Source organism: Pleurodeles waltl, chromosome 4_1, assembly GCF_031143425.1.
Source record: "Pleurodeles waltl isolate 20211129_DDA chromosome 4_1, aPleWal1.hap1.20221129, whole genome shotgun sequence".
In the NCBI taxonomy this organism is placed as follows: Eukaryota; Metazoa; Chordata; class Amphibia; order Caudata; family Salamandridae; genus Pleurodeles; species Pleurodeles waltl.
The window spans coordinates 6,268,434-6,284,619 of record NC_090442.1 but is presented as its reverse complement, the minus strand read 5'-3'; the positions used below and the strand labels follow the sequence as shown (position 1 = coordinate 6,284,619).

General features: G+C 46.8%; 1 pseudogene; it reads right to left on the bottom strand.

The window, feature by feature from the left end:
- LOC138288397 (zinc finger protein 721-like) overlaps positions 1-16,186 on the bottom strand; it is a 246,702-nt pseudogene that overhangs the window by 214,280 nt on the left and 16,236 nt on the right.

Genomic DNA, 16,186 nt, shown 5'->3' with positions numbered 1-16,186 from the left:
TGGAGTTGTTTGGAGGGCGTTGGATGGGATTTTGGCTCATTTGTTGAGAAATACAGGTTGAACAATTGGGCTACTCTTGACTGTAGATTAGGAGATACCGCCTCCGGTGATCCAACTTTGATTAGCCAGTAATCCAGGTATGGAAAATAGGTGTACCTGACCTTCAGAGATGGGTTGTAACCACTGCCATCATCTTTGTGAAAACTCGAGTGGTTAACTCAGATGGGAGCACAACAAACTAGTGGTGTGTAGAACCCACTACAAAATGCAGATGCTTCGGGTGCAAATGCAGGATCAGGATGTGGAGGTATGCATCCTGCTGGTCGAGTGACACCATACAGTCTCCAGCTTCCAAAGCTACATATATTTGAACTGGGTTTTGCTGTAAAGGTCAAAGACCAGGGGCTACATTTTCCTTTTAACAGCAGTCATCTTGTTGATGGTAATGAAATGCATTAAGAATCGGGACCAATCCACACGCTGCTGTTCTTTCCAACCCTAGGGACCTTACATTTTCTCAATTATTACCAGAGTATTATCGTTATTTCCTACCCAATTCTATTTTTGAAACACTTATAATACCAGACGGTGTACTAAATAATTTTTGGCCTTGGAAAAGCCCCAGTTCTGTGCACCAACTAGAGAGCAAAACACTCTTGTTGTCAAATTTATTTGTATGATATATTCAGAACTTATTGTTACTAAATTTCATTACCATTAATAAGATTGACAGGGGACTCTACTAAGCAAGAATGTCTATACTGTTATATATTGTTTGAAAATGTATACCTGAATTCATGATTTCTACATATGAGCTATGGTCTGCCTCTTGAGCTTTTCTTTTTTTGACCTTTAGTGTGGTTGGAAGGGGTGTCAACTGCGCTTCTTGTCCCCGGGCCAAGCCATGAAGAGCCTTGCCTCATGGTACTTGATGTCCTTTGGGTGCTTGCTCTGGCCGGAGTTACAGGACCAGGAGCCGTGGTTTGAACCCAGGCACGGGGGCAGGTGAATTGGGGATTTGTTAAGGACACCTGTCCTTCCCGATCCCTGCAGGGCCTGAACCCCGATCTCTTGGAAGGACATGCGGTACTACACTTGTTGGAAACATTTCTGTGAGAAAATGTAAGACTTTTTGAGAGACTGAGCTCCGGATCTGCGCAAAAAGGGTAGAAAAAAGGGTACTGATGTCCTTGTGCTGGCATGAACACTATATGGCTTCAGTGAAGTCATTGGATGCCAGCTTTGGCACCAATGCAATGCCAGGCTCCCTACTGGCAATGCAATAGCCTTTGAAGATTCCTGATCCCGACAGGCACCTGGGCATTATGCGATAAGTGAGGAATCATCGGGTAAAAGTATCCAGCAGAAGTGGTCTCTCTTTAGTCACAAGTGCTGAGATGCTTGACTCTCATTGGTTGAAAAAACCTTCAATACGAAACATGCAAGGAGGGCAGAAACTTGGCGGCATAGATGTGCTGTGCTCTGTCTGGTATTTAACAGCAAGTACACTTTCATTTCCAAGTCCTGAAAGGGTCCTCGTCCCAAACTACCACTCCCACCTGCAGGAAATCAACAGCAGGGACTTGGCACTTTGATAAAAATAATTCAGTGGATGCATTCGTTTCTACCACCTTTGGCTACTGAAGATGTTTATTTTTCTTTCCTCTCGCATGAATATTTTATTGGACAACTCCTACCTCTATACAAGACTGAGTTATAAGAACACTGTGTATTTGGCGGCTCCAAAAGCACATTTCAGATGATTCAGAAAGCTGCAATCTATCTTATTTGTGGTCTGAGGAAGCATCAACTGCATCACAAATGTTTATTCTTTACTCGCGAGGCAGCACATACTTTTTAAGTCTTTGCATTCATCCGCAGAGTTTATCAAATGAGGGTTCCTTTTTGCTTATAAACTCAAACCTGAATATCATTTGTGTTTCTTTTCTTCTCAATCCTGATTCAATTTCCAGGTTCAAGGCTCCAGAAATGTATAGCAGGGAGTTGATAGTTCTGGATTCTAGCTTCTAAGAGCTGGAATTCCTTAGTGCTAAAGATTCAGGGGGTCATTCCGACTCAGGCGGGCGGCGGTTGCCCCCCGTTTGGCGGGAACCGCCATTTGGCCGCTATGCGGCCAAAATAGCGCTGCCCCCATTCTAACCTTCCCGCTGGGCCGGCGGACGCTAACCATGTTAGCGCCCGCCGGCCCAGCGGCAAGGTGGCCTGCAACACAGAAGCCGGCTCCGAATGGAGCCAGCGGTGTTGTGGGCGTGCGACGGGTGCAGTTGCACCCGTCACGCTTTTCACTGTCTGCTAAGCAGACAGTGAAAAGCTTCATGGGGCCCTGTTAGGGGGCCCATGCACTGCCCATACCAGTGGCATGGGCAGTGCAGGGGCCCCCAGGGGCCCCAGGACACCCGTTCCCGCCAGCCTCTTCCTGGCGGTGAAAACCGCCAGAAACAGGCTGGCGGGAAGGGGGTCAGAATCCCCATGGCAGCGCTGCTTGCAGCGCTGCCCTGGCGGATTCGCCCAGCCGGGGGAAAAACGGCGGGAAACCGCCGGCCCCGGTTTTCTGACCGCGGCTTTACCGCTGCGGTCAGAATGGGCTTGGAAGCACCGCCAGCCTGTTGGCGTTGATTTCGTCATTCGCAACAGGGTCAGAATGACCCCCTCAATCTTTACTTAACTGTCAAGACTTCAGAAACTTAAGAGTTGTTTGATTTTTCCCGTGTCTGTTCGATAATGTCTTTGGAGGTGTGCTAAGCGACTGTAACTCTTTATACAGTTCCTGCACTTGAATGGTCTTTTCCAGTGTGTGTTCACTGATGTGTTTGCAGGTTTGATAATTGACTTAAACTCTTCACACATTCACTGCATCTGAATGGATTTCCCCAAGTGTGTATGTTGATGCCTTTTTTAGGAGTGCTGAGTGACTAAAGCTCTTCACACACACAGTGCAATTGAATGGTTTCTCCCCAGTGTGTGATCGTTGATGCCTTTTTAAGTGTGATAAAGTACGTAAGCTCTTTCCACAGTCATTGCACTTGAATGGCTTTTCTCCTGTGTGTATCCGCTGATGGACCCTTAATGTCGAAGATTCACTAAAACTTCTTCTACATTCGCTGCAACGGTATGGTTTTTCCCCTGTGTGTGTTCGCTGATGATTCCTTAATGTCGAAGAGTAACTAAAGCTACTTCCACATTCACTGCAATGGTACGGTTTTTGCCCTGTGTGTGTTCGCTGATGTCTTTGGAGAGCTGTTAATCGAATAAAGCTCTTCACACATTCAGTGCACTTGAATGGCCTTTCCCCTGTGTGTATTCGCTGATGTCCCCTTAATGTTGAAGATTCACTCAAACTACTTCCACATTCGCTGCAATGGTATGGTTTTTCACCTGTGTGCGTTCACTGATGTACTTGTAGAATTGATAACAGACTAAAGCTATTCACACATTCACTGCACTTGAATGGTTTATCCCCTGTGTGCGTTCGCTGATGGCTCTGTAAGTTTGATAATCGACTAAAGCTCTTCACACATTCACTGCACCTGAATGGCTTTTCCCCTGTATGTATTCGCTGATGCTCTCTTAGGAGTGTTAATCGACTAAAGCTCTTCACACTTTCACTGCATCTAAATGTTTTTTCCCCTGTGTGTGTTCGCTGATATCTTTGTAGGTCTAGTAACCGACTAAAGCTCTTCACACATTCACTGCACTTGAATGGCTTTTCCCCTGAGTGTGTTCGCTGATGAGCCAAGTGATTTGAAGAACCACTAAAGCTTCTTTCACATTCATTGCAATGGTATGGTTTTCCTCCCATGTGTGTTAGTTGATGACCTTTTAAGAGTGCTGAATGACTGACGATATTAACGCATTCATTGTATTTTTTTTCACATGTGTGCGTTTGCTGAGGGTGCTTTAGTTCTGATGACAAACAAAAGCTCTCGCTGCAGTTGTATGATTTGTCTTTCTTGGTTAGTGTCTCAGGGTCTGGTATATATTTATCTACATTCCACGACTGTGTTTCCTGATGGGCCGACATGGCCACGCTCATAATATGTGCAAGGCTTCTTTTTTAGTGATTTTGTATTTAGATTGGATAATGGTTTTGGACGCTTGCGGGTAAAGATTCACCCCCCTTCTTGTCAGTGCAAATTGGGACCGTGCTCTGTATTTTAGACGGCAGAACTCTTCTTTCCTTCGCCCTTCAGTTGTCTAGCTTCACTCCATTGGAAGGTTTGTCAGTTTTGTTGCCTTCATTTTCTAGAGGTCATTTCTTCGTCTTGTGGCGTGGAGGTGCACAGCTCAGACTCGTACATTCACTGAACTGCTCTTGTCTGCTTCTTCCAGGATCAGTTTATGTGCAGGTTTCTCAGTCGCCGACTGCACTGATGTTTTCCTGAATACTGGATCTCATCATTTCTGACCGTTTTTTCAGATTTACAATATTATCTTCATTATTCATAATCATTTTGCGCATTCAGAGCTTGTTTCCTGTTGGATGTAAAGAGATTGAAAATCACTAAATGGAAACGTAAAGGAACATGAATACAAAATATTTATCTGGTTGCAAAAGTCATTATTTCATCATTGTTGAAACTTATCAAGGGGCATTTAATCATATACAAATATTTAGCTAAAAGTTCTGTTGAGAACATTGCATCTTCTTCACTTCAGAAGAAGCGGACATTTACCAGTGTTCACAGAGTAACTTGGCAAAGGAGGGGCGCTCAGGGAGCACCCACATGCTACAGGTACAGCTTTAGGAAGGTGCACATGGACAAGATTTAATCTAAACAAGAACAGTTTGTGGAAAGAGAGATGGATGGGGACATGATGCTGTTACTTTAGTTTGAAGAAGTGTAGAAGAAAGGTAATTTTTCAAGAAGTACATAATAAAGCAAACTCCTAGGAAGTATATAAGAAAGGAAACTCTTCAGGAAGTACATAATAAAGGGCTCTTCAGGAAGTATATAACAAAGCAAACTCTACAGAAAGTATATAACAAAGGAAACTCTTAAGGAAGTATATAACCAAGTTAACTCTTCAGGAAGTATATGATAAAGGTAATTCTTCTGGAAGTATATAGCAAAGGAACCCCTGGGGGTCGTGAGTTGAGGTGGATTTTCTATCTCCATAATATTGGTTCATCTCCCTGAAACTAGTGCAGCTTCCACGGCCTCGCTCTGGCCCGGACACTTTACACAGAGAGATTCTTTAGTTCTTCCTAAAGCAGATACATTTTGGATTTTATTTTGCTTTAAGCTGCAGCTCCTTCCAGAAGGATGGGTTCACTGGAATACGTACCTTTACATCATGCACATAGACAAGGGGCACAAACAACGGCATTATCAGCCATTTAGCTCTTAATAGATTGAAGCCATCACAATCAGTAATTGACCTGACATGTCACGTAGCCAACAGATGTGTTCATATTAAACAACTGTTGCTTTTTCTTCCTTTTAAGGGTATTTGACTATGGGCCTGTCTTAGATATTGGCAGATGGGTTACTCTGTCACAATGGTGATGGACATCCTGTCTGCCGAAATCTAAATCCCGTAGGAAATAATGGGATTTCGATTTCAGCGGACTGAATATCCATTACCATTGTGACGGATTAACCCCTCCTCTAATACCTAAATTAGGCCCTTAGTGTTGTCCGTTTAGTGCCGAGGAGGCTTCTCTGTGGCTGAAAGAGCCTTTGGCAGAGCGGGAGGAGGTGTCCGTTGTTAACAGGTGAATGCAGCATTTCTGCCTTTGGGCATTTCTTATATCCATATTCACCTGATTTCCTTTCCATCACCTGTACCTCACACCCCTAAGTCTGCACATTCACTCTGCAGGCTCACTGTTAGTCAAAACGCGGGGATCAACTCAATGCTTGCACAGAGAAGACAACAGGTAACAGTCTGATAGTCAACGGCCACGGCTGGAAGTACAGGTATCACAAGCTTCATTTTTAGAAGCTCGCCCGGCTGTACCGACAGAGGAGGTGCACAGGTAGGTGCTTGTGAGGAACCAACAGAAGAAGTGCACAGGTAGTGAGACATGACGGTGCACCCAGTTCAGACTGCTGCAGTGAGGAATTCCAGTGGGTTGTAGGAATGGCAGCCTTTTTGTTACTACATTTAACTTGGCTGCTCAATAGACAAACCAAGGGAAGTAATACATAATACTCACCTCTGTGTCTTTAATATAATTGATAGCTATTGGGGACGGTGTGGTCAGCATATGGGCAATATAGCGGCTTTCCTGTGAGCTGCTCTGAGCCTGCTGCACAACATGACTGCAAACTTGGCCCCAAACGTCTCTATTAACCTCAAAAATATTTGAAGGCATTCCGCGACTGCCCTACATTGAATGATCGCCATGAAGACTTACCACAATGCTGATATGTCGGGCTAATCTGCCTGCAGCGTGCCTCCTTGGAACCCAAGATGGAGGCGCATGCGCCGAAACTGCTCTGATCACTTGGCCCGACCCGCTCAGTACGCCCGACCTACCCGGAGCCCAGCGCGCATTCTCCGGTCCCGGTGCCCAATGCGTTCATTCTGAGCCATAAGAAAAAGACCGAAGCACAGTATATGTTTGGGACCTTAGCTACCGTGTATCCCTCCGACACGGAGACCGCGCATGCAAACAGCAGATTAGGGAGGGTTTAACACAACCGCATCACTCAACCCACCTAACCTCCCCAGAATTTTGCTGAAATGGGAGTCCCTGGACCCCATCGACAGAGAAATTGCGCTCGCAAGCCTTGGATAGAAACAAGACGGGAGGGCTTCAAGCACACAGCCTGCCCCACACTCCTGACCTGCCCAGAGCATCTGGATACATGAGGAAGGTGCTCCCAACCTTCCCCCCAGCAAGTGAAGGATCGGACTGTAAGTTTAAAAAAAAAAAACATGTAATAAACAACCTGCAGGATTTGTGTATCTAAGACCTATTTACAATGAATGCCTAGAACATATAAAAAGGACAGAGCATGACCCAGTTCCGTTGATTTGGCCTCGAGGTGTATGCTCACATAACGAAGTTCTGACATCCTCTACTGTGTCTACTCACTGCATATCGCATCTAACTATCGCGCCCTGACAGCGCTGAGCCACCATCGCTACTTATGGTTTATTTATGATCTAAGCGGGCCAGTAAAGACTTAGAGGCAGATGTAAGGAAAGTGGCGCTGCACCCATTTTGATTTTTACAAAATCCCCGGAATCGGCTTTATTGGAAATCCTCTCTATTGTCAATCAATTTACCCAATACTCCGGATACTCCCTGAACAAAGACAAAACAGAGATCCTTCCTCTTAATATCCACTGTCATCCGTCGGTAATTGGTTCTTCTAATTTCCAATGGAAATCCTCCATTAAGTACCTTGGTATTTGGTTTTCCAATAATCTCGAAGAATCAGTCACATCCAATTAATATAAAACCCTAGCCAAAATGAAGGAACTACTAGCAACATGATCCCCGAAACACATATCTTGGTGGGGCAGGATGGAGACCATTACAATGATGGTGTAGGAAAGTACCATCTTGCCTGGCATGTGACCCCCATATTTCACTGTATATATGTTGTTTTAGTCTATGTGTCACTGGGACCCTGCCAGCCAGGGCCCCAGTGCTCATAAGTATGTGCCCTGTATGTGTTCCCTGTGTGATGACTAACTGTCTCACTGAGGCTCTGCTAACCAGAACCTCAGTGGTTATGCTCTCTCTGCTTTCCAGATTTGTCACTAACAGGCTAGTGACCAATTTCACCAATTTACATTGGCATACTGGTACACCCATATAATTCCCTAGTATATGGTACTGAGGTACCCAGGGTATTGGGGTTCCAGGAGATCCCTATGGGCTGCAGCATTTCTTTTGCCACCCATAGGGAGCTCTGACAATTCTTACACAGGCCTGCCAGTGCAGCCTTAGTGAAATAACGTCCACGTTATTTCACAGCCATTTACCACTGCACTTAAGTAACTTACAAGTCACCTATATGTCTAACCTTCACCTGGTGAAGGTTGGGTGCAAAGTTACTTAGTGTGAGGGCACCCTGGCGCTAGCCAAGGTGCCCCCACATCGTTCAGGGCAAATTCCCCGGACTTTGTAAGTGCAGGGACACCATTTCACGCGTGCACTGTACATAGGTCACTACCTATGTACAGCGTCACAATGGTAACTCCGAACATGGCCATGTAACATGTCTAAGATCATGGAATTGTCACCCCAATGCCCTTCTGGCATTGGGGAGACGATTCCATGGTCCCCCGGGTCTCTAGCAAAGAACCCGGGTACTGCCAAACTGCCTTTCCGGGGTTTCACTGTAGCTGCTGCTGCTGCCAAGCCTTCAGACAGGTTTCTGCCCTCTTGGGGTCCAGGCAGCCCTGGCCCAGGAAGGCAGAATAAAGGATTTCCTCTGAGAGAGGGTATGACACCCTCTCCCTTTGGAAATAGGTGTGATGGCTGGGGAGGAGTAGCCTCCCCCAGCCTCTGGAAATGCTTTGATGGGCACAGATGCTGCCCATCTCTGCATAAGCCAGTCTACACCGGCTTAGGGATCACCCAGCCCTGCTCTGGCGCGAAACTGGACAAAGGAAAGGGGAGTGACCACTCCCCTGACCTACACCTCCCAGGGGAGGTGCCCAGAGCTCCTCCAGTGTGTCCCAGACCTCTGCCATCTTGAAAACAGAGGTGTTGTTGGCACACTGGACTTCTCTGAGTGGCCAGTGCCAGCAGGTGACGTCAGAGACTCCTTCTGATAGGCTCTTACCTTTCTTACTAGCCTATCCTCCTTCCTAGGTAGCCAAACCTCCTTTTCTGGCTATTTAGGGTCTCTGCTTTGGGGAATTCTTCAGATACCGAATGCAAGAGCTCACCAGAGTTCCTCTGCATTTCCCTCTTCACCTTCTGCCAAAGGATCGACCGCTGACTGCTCAGGACGCCTGCAAAACCGCAACAAAGTAGCAAAGACGACTACTGCAACCTTGTATCGCTTTATCCTGCCGGCTTTCTCGCCTGTTTCCTGGTGGTGCATGCTCTGGGGGTAGCCTGCCTCCTTCTTGCACCAGGAGCTCTGAAGAAATCTCCTGTGGGTCGACGGAATCTTCCCCCTGCAACCGCAGACAACAAAAGACTGCATCACTGGTCCTCTGGGTCCCCTCTCAGCACTACGAGCGTGGTCCCTGGAACTCAGCAACTCTGTCCAAGTGACTCCCACAGTCCAGTGACTCTTCAGTCCAATTTTGGTGGAGGTAAGTCCTTGCCTCCCCACGCTAGACTGCATTGCTGGGTACCGCGTGATTTGCAGCTGCTCCGGATCCTGTGCACTCTTCCAGGATTTCCTTTGTGCACAGCCAAGCCTGGGTCCCCGACACTCTAACCTGCAGTGCACAACCTTCTGAGTTGTGCTCCGGCGTCGTGGGACTTCCTTTTCTGACTTCGGGTAGACTCCGGTTCACTCCTCTTCTAAGTGCCTGATCCGGTACTTCTGCGGGTGCTGCCTGCTTCTGTGAGGGCTCCTTGACTTGCTGGGCGCCCCCTCTGTCTCCTCATCCAAGTGGCGACATCCTGGTCCCTCCTGGGCCACAGCAGCATCCAAAAAGCCTAACCGCGACCCTTGCAGCTAGCAAGGCTTGTTTGCAGTCTTTCTGCATGGGAACACCTCTGCAAGCTTCTTCACGATGTGGGACATCCATCCTCCAAAGGGGAAGTTCCTAGTCCTCTTCGTTCTTGCAAAACACCAAGGGCCGTATTTATACTCCGTTTGCGCCAAATTTGCGTCGTTTTTTTCGACGCAAATTCGACGCTAAACTAACGCCAACTAACGCCATATTTATACTATGGCGTTAGAGGCGTATAGCGCCAAAGTTCCCGGAATGTGCGTCATTTTTTAGCGTGAACCCCTTCCTTGCGTTAATGATATGCAAGGGAGGCGTTCCCGTCTAAAAAATGACTCCCAGGCCTTTACGTGGTATTTATACTCCCGGGCAAAAGAGACGCCCGGGAGTGGGCGTGGCTAAAAACGGCGCATTTGCGCCGCTTTTTAACGCCTGGGTCAGGCATGGCGTTAAGGGACAAGTGGGCTCAAAATGAGCCCAGAGTGCCCTCCCCTGCCCCCAGGGACCCCCCCTGCCACCCTTGCCCACCCCAGGAGGACACCCAAGGCTGGAGGGACCCACCCCAGGGACATTCAGGTAAGTTCAGGTAAGTATTTTTTTTTTTTTTTTAATAATTTTTTTTGTGGCATAGGGGGGCCTGATTTGTGCCCCCCTACATGCCACTATGCCCAATGACCATGCCCAGGGGACAGAAGTCCCCTGGGCATGGCCATTGGGCAAGGGGGCATGACTCCTATCTTTACAATGATAGGAGTCATGTTGATGGGGGATGGGCGTCGAAAATAAATGGCGCAAGTCGGGTTACGATGATTTTTTCGACGTAACCTGACTTGCCCCATTTTAAGACGCCCATGCGCCATTTTCCCCCTACGCCGGCGCTGCCTGGTGTACGTGGTTTTTCTCGCGCACACCAGGCAGCGCCGGTCTGCTTGCGCCGGCTAACGCCATTCAATAAATACGGCGCCCGCATGGCGCTTCAGAATGGCGTTAGCCGGCGCAAAACTTTTTGACGCTAAACTGCGTTAGCGCAGTTTAGCGTCAAAAAGTATAAATATGGGCCCAAGCTTCTTCCATCCAGTGGCAGCTTCCTTGTACCCTCAGCTGGCATTTCCTGGGCTCCTGCCCACTTTCGACACAGTCGCGACTCTTGGACTTGGTCCCCTTGTCTTACAGGTACTCAGGTCCGGAAATCCACTGTTGTTGCATTGCTGGTGTTGGTTTTCCTTGCAGAATCCCCCTATCACGATTTCTGTGCTCTCTGGGGGTTGTAGGTTCACTTTACACCTACCTTACAGGGTCTTGGGGTGGGCTATTTTTCTAACCCTCAGTTTTTTCTTACAGTCCCAGTGACCCTCTACAAGGTCACATAGGTTTGGGGTCCATTCGTAGTTCGCATTCCACTTTTGGAGTATATGGTTTGTGTTGCCCCTATACCTATGTGCTCCTATTGCAATCTATTGTAACTTTATACTGCTTGCATTACTTCCGTTTGCTATTACTGCATACTTTTGGTATTTTGTACATATATCTTGTGTATATTTGTCATCCTCATACTGAGGGTACTCACTGAGATACTTTTGGGATATTGGGGGTTATTCCAACTTTGGAGGAGGTGTTAATCCGTCCTAAAAGTGACGGATATACCACCAGCCGTATTACGAGTTCCATAGGATATAATGGACTCGTAATACGGCTGGTGGTATATCCGTCACTTAACCGTCACTTTTAGGACGGATTAACACCTCCTCCAAAGTTGGAATAACCCCCATTGTCATAAAAATAAAGTACCTTTATTTTTTAGTATATCTGTGTATTGAGTTTTCTTATGATATTGTGCATATGACACAAGTGGTATAGTAGGAGCTTTGTATGTCTCCTAGTTCAGCCTAGGCTGCTCTGCTATAGCTACCTTCTATCAGCCTAAGCTGCTAGAAACACCTCTTCTACACTAATAAGGGATAACTGGACCTGGCACAAGGTGTAAGTACCTCTGGTACCCACTACAAGCCAGGCGAGCTTTCTACACTGGTTGTGCAGCAGTGGGATAAGTACTTGTAACTACTTACCACTTTGTCATTTTGTACTTTTCATAAGAGAAAAATATACAAAACAAGTTGTGTATGTACACCTAACCAAAAGGTTTTGCCTTTCTTCTCTTACACTTTCTGCTAAGTGCTGAAAAGTACTCCTAAACTTTCTAAAAGTTTCAAAAAGTTTGAAAATGTTTTTTTTCTTGTTCTTTAAAAAAGTCCTGAAACTTTTTCTCTCTTCTCGCTGTCTCTAAACCTTCTTCTATCATCTCTGATGTAGGAACTTCTCTTAAAATGGTCAATATAACATATGACAATCTTAACTTTAAGAGCCTAAGGAGTCTCTGCATTGATAGAGGTTTAGCGGTAGGAAAGAACCCTTCTAGAGAATTTCTGTTTAACATGCTCATTGAGAATGATAAGTCCCTAACTGGCACTTCAACTGAGAAGTTAGTAGATAGCTCACACTCTGACTCAGGGGAACCCCTTGAGGGAGGTGTGCATGGTCCTCTTCCAAATCTGCCCCTTAGCAGAGCTCCTAGCAATGCTGGTAGTAATAGAAGCCCTCATCATAGTAGAAATGCTTTTGTTCCTGAACGCCAGGTTGTTAGAGTGCAAACTGTTAGGGACAGGTCTCCCTCTGTTAATTCCAACATATCCTCAGTGTCCAAGCATTCCCAACCCACCCACCCTGAAGACAACATGTTAGAAAGGGAACTCAAAATGTTGAGACTGGAAGAGACCAGACTGAAGCTTAAACAGCAACAGCTGGCTTTAGACAGGGAATCCCTAGACCTGGAGAAGGAGAGACAGAGGTTGGGGTTAGGACCCCCTGGTGGCAGCAGCAGTATTCCTGATAGTAATCCTGTTAGAGAGCATGATTCCAGGAATCTGCACAAGATAGTTCCCCCTTACAAGGAGGGGGATGACATTAACAAGTGGTTTGCTGCACTTAAGAGGGCCTGTATGGTATAGGGGGTCCCTCAAAGGCAGTGGGCTGCTATTCTATGGCTATCTTTCAATAGAAAGGGTAGGGATAGGCTCCTTACTGTTAGAGAAAGTGATGCCAATAATTTTGCAGTTTTGAAGGATGCACTCTTGGATGGATTTGGCTTAACCACTGAACAATACAGGATTAAGTTCAGAGACACCAGAAAAGAGTCCTCACAAGACTGGATATACTTTGTTGACTGTTCAGTGAAGGCCTTGGAGGGGTGGTTACATGGCAGTAAAGTTTCTGACTATGAAAGCCTGTATAATCTTATTCTGAGAGAGCATATTCTGAATAACTGTGTGTCTGACTTGTTACACCAATATCTAGTGGACTCAGATCAGACCTCTCCCCAAGAATTGTGAAAGAAGGCAGACAAATGGGTCAGAACAAGAGTGAAAAGAAAAGTTCATACAGGGGGTGACAAGGATGGCAAGAAGAAGGATGGTAAGTCTTCTGACAAGGTTGGGGACTAATCTAAAAATGAGTCTTCATCAGGCCCACAAAAACACTCTGGTGGGGGTGTTGGGTCCAAATCCTCTTCTAATCAAGTAAAGAAACCATGGTGCTATTTATGTAAAGTAAAAGGCCATTGGACAACTGATGCCAGTTGTCCAAAGAAAAACACAAACCTCCCACTACCACAACCCCTACTGCAACCTCTAGTGCCCCTAGTAAAAGCAGTGGTGGTTGGAGCAAACCTACTAATAGCCAATCCAAGGGAGTAGCTGGGCTCACTTTTGGTAATTTAGTTGGGGTTGGTCTTGTTAGGGAGACCACAGAGGCTGTGTTAGTCTCTGAAGGTGCCATTGATTTGGCCACCTTGGTTGCTTGTCCCCTTAATATGGATAAGTACAAGCAACTTCCCCTAATCAATGGTGTTGAGGTTCAGGCCTACAGGGACACAGGTGCCAGTGCTACCATGGTAATAGAGAAACTGGTACACCCTGAACAACACCTAGTTGGTCACCAGTACCAAGTGACAGATGCTCATAACAACACTCTTAGCCACCAGATGGCTGTTGTGAATCTCAACTGGGGGGGGGGGGGTTACTGGTCCAAAGAAAGTTGTGGTTGCCTCAGGTTTACCTGTAGAGTGTCTACTAGGAAATGATTTAGAGACATCAGCTTGGGCAGAAGTGGAGTTGGAGGATCATGCAGCAATGCTGGGCCTTCCTGGGCATATTTTTGCTTTGACAAGGGCTCACCACGAAAAGCAAAAGGGACAGGGTGACTTGGATCCTGGAACAATGGACCAAGTGCTCCCTAAAGCTAGGGGTAGCAAGGGTAAATCCCTACACATTGTCCCTCCCTCTACAGATGATTCAACTTCTGAGGAAGAAGAGTTTCCTCCCTGTGCAGAACCTTCACCAGAGGAGCTGGCAGCAGACACTGCTGAGCTTTTGGGTGGAGGGGGGCCTGCCAGGGAAGAGCTGAGTGTGGCACAGCAATCCTGTCCCACATTAGAGGGTCTCGGACAGCAAGCTGTCAAGAAGCAAAATGGGGATGTCAGTGACTCACATAGAGTTTACTGGGAGGACAACCTCTTGTACACAGAGGCAAGGGACCCAAAACCTAGAGCAGCCAGGAGATTGGTCATTCCCCTGCAGTACAGAGAGTTCCTCCTAACTCTGGCACATGACATTCCCTTGGCTGGGGATTTGGGCCAAATTAAAACATGGGAAAGGCGTGTCCCCCTGTTTCACTGGCCTAGGATGTCAGAGGACACAAAAGATTTTTGTAAGTCTTGCGTGACCTGCCAAGCCAGTGGCAAGACTGGTGGCTCTCCAAAGGCTCCCCTTATTCCACTACCTGTGGTTGGGGTTCCCTTTGAAAGGGTAGGGGTTGACATAGTTGGCCCCCTTGACCCTCCTACTGCTTCAGGCAATAGGTTTATCCTAGTGGTAGTGGACCATGCCACAAGATATCCTGAAGCTATTCCTCTAAGGACCACTACAGCACCTGCAGTGGCAAAAGCCCTCCTGGGAATCTTTTCCAGGGTGGGTTTTCCAAAAGAGGTTGTATCAGACAGGGGTAGCAACTTTATGTCTGCATACTTGAAGGTTATGTGAAAGAAATGTGGTGTAACCTACAAATTCACCACACCTTATCATCCACAAACAAATGGACTGGTAGAGAAGCTTAATACAACTCTCAAAGGAATGATAATGGGACTCCCTGAAAAACTCAGGAGATGGGATGTCCTGTTACCTTGCCTCCTTTTTGCTTACAGGGAGGTATCCCAGAAAGGAGTGGGCTTCAGCCCCTTTGAACTCCTCTTTGGGCACCCTGTAAGAGGTCCACTAACACTTGTAAAGGAGGGTTGGGAACAATCTTTAAAAGCTCCTAAGCAAGATATAGTGGACTATGTACTTGGCCTAAGATCCAGAATGGTGGAGTACATGAAAAAGGCCAGTAAAAACCTTCAGGCCAGCCAAGAGCTCCAAAAGCAATGGCATGACCAGAAGGCTGTTCTGATTCAGTACCAACCAGGACAGAAGGTGTGGGTATTGGAGCCTGTGGCCCCAAGAGCACTCCAAGACAAATGGGGTGGACCCCATCTCATTGTTGAAAAGAAGGGCGAGGTCACCTACTTGGTTGACCTAGGCACTGCCAGGAGTCCCCTTAGGGTGCTCCATGTCAACCGCCTAAAACCCTACTATGACGGGGCTGATCTCACCCTGCTCATGGCAACAGATGAGGGACAGGAAGAAGAGAGTGACCCTCTCCCTGATCTCTTCTCTTCCACAGAAGAGATTGCTCTGGTAGAAGGTGTAGTTTTGGCAGACTGTCTTACTGCTGAGCAGAAGACAACTGCATAAATCTCCTAGGTCAGTTTTCTGAACTCTTTTCAACTGTGCCAGGCACCACATCTTGGTGTGAACACACAATTGATACTGGAGACAGCATGCCTGTCAAGAGTAAAATCTATAGGCAGCCTGACCATGCCAGGGACTGCATAAAGCAAGAAGTTCAGAAAATGCTTGACTTAGGAGTGGTTGAACATTCTGAAAGCCCATGGGCCTCTCCTGTGGTGCTTGTACCAAAGGCTCACTCAAAATATGGAAAAAGGGAGATGAGGTTTTGTGTAGATTACAGAGGTCTCAACCAGGTAACAAAAACTGATGCTCACCCTATACCCAGGGCAGATGAGTTCATAGATATACTGGCATCTGCCAAGTATCTAAGCACCTTTGATTTGACTGCAGGGTATTGGCAGATCAAATTATCAGAGGATGCTAAAGCAAAAACTGCATTTTCGACTATTGGAGGGCACTACCATTTCACAGTAATGCCCTTTGGTTTGAAAAATGCACCTGCCACTTTTCATAGGTTGGTGAATACAGTCCTGCAAGGGTTGGAGGCTTTTAGTGCAGCATATCTGGACGATATAGCTGTCTTTAGCTTCACCTGGGATGATCACCTGGTCCACCTATGGAAAGTTTTGGAGGGCCTGCAAAAGGCAGGCCTCACTATCAAGGCTTCAAAGTGCCAGATAGGGCAGGGGAAAGTGGTTTATCTGGGACACCTGGTAGGTGGAGAACAG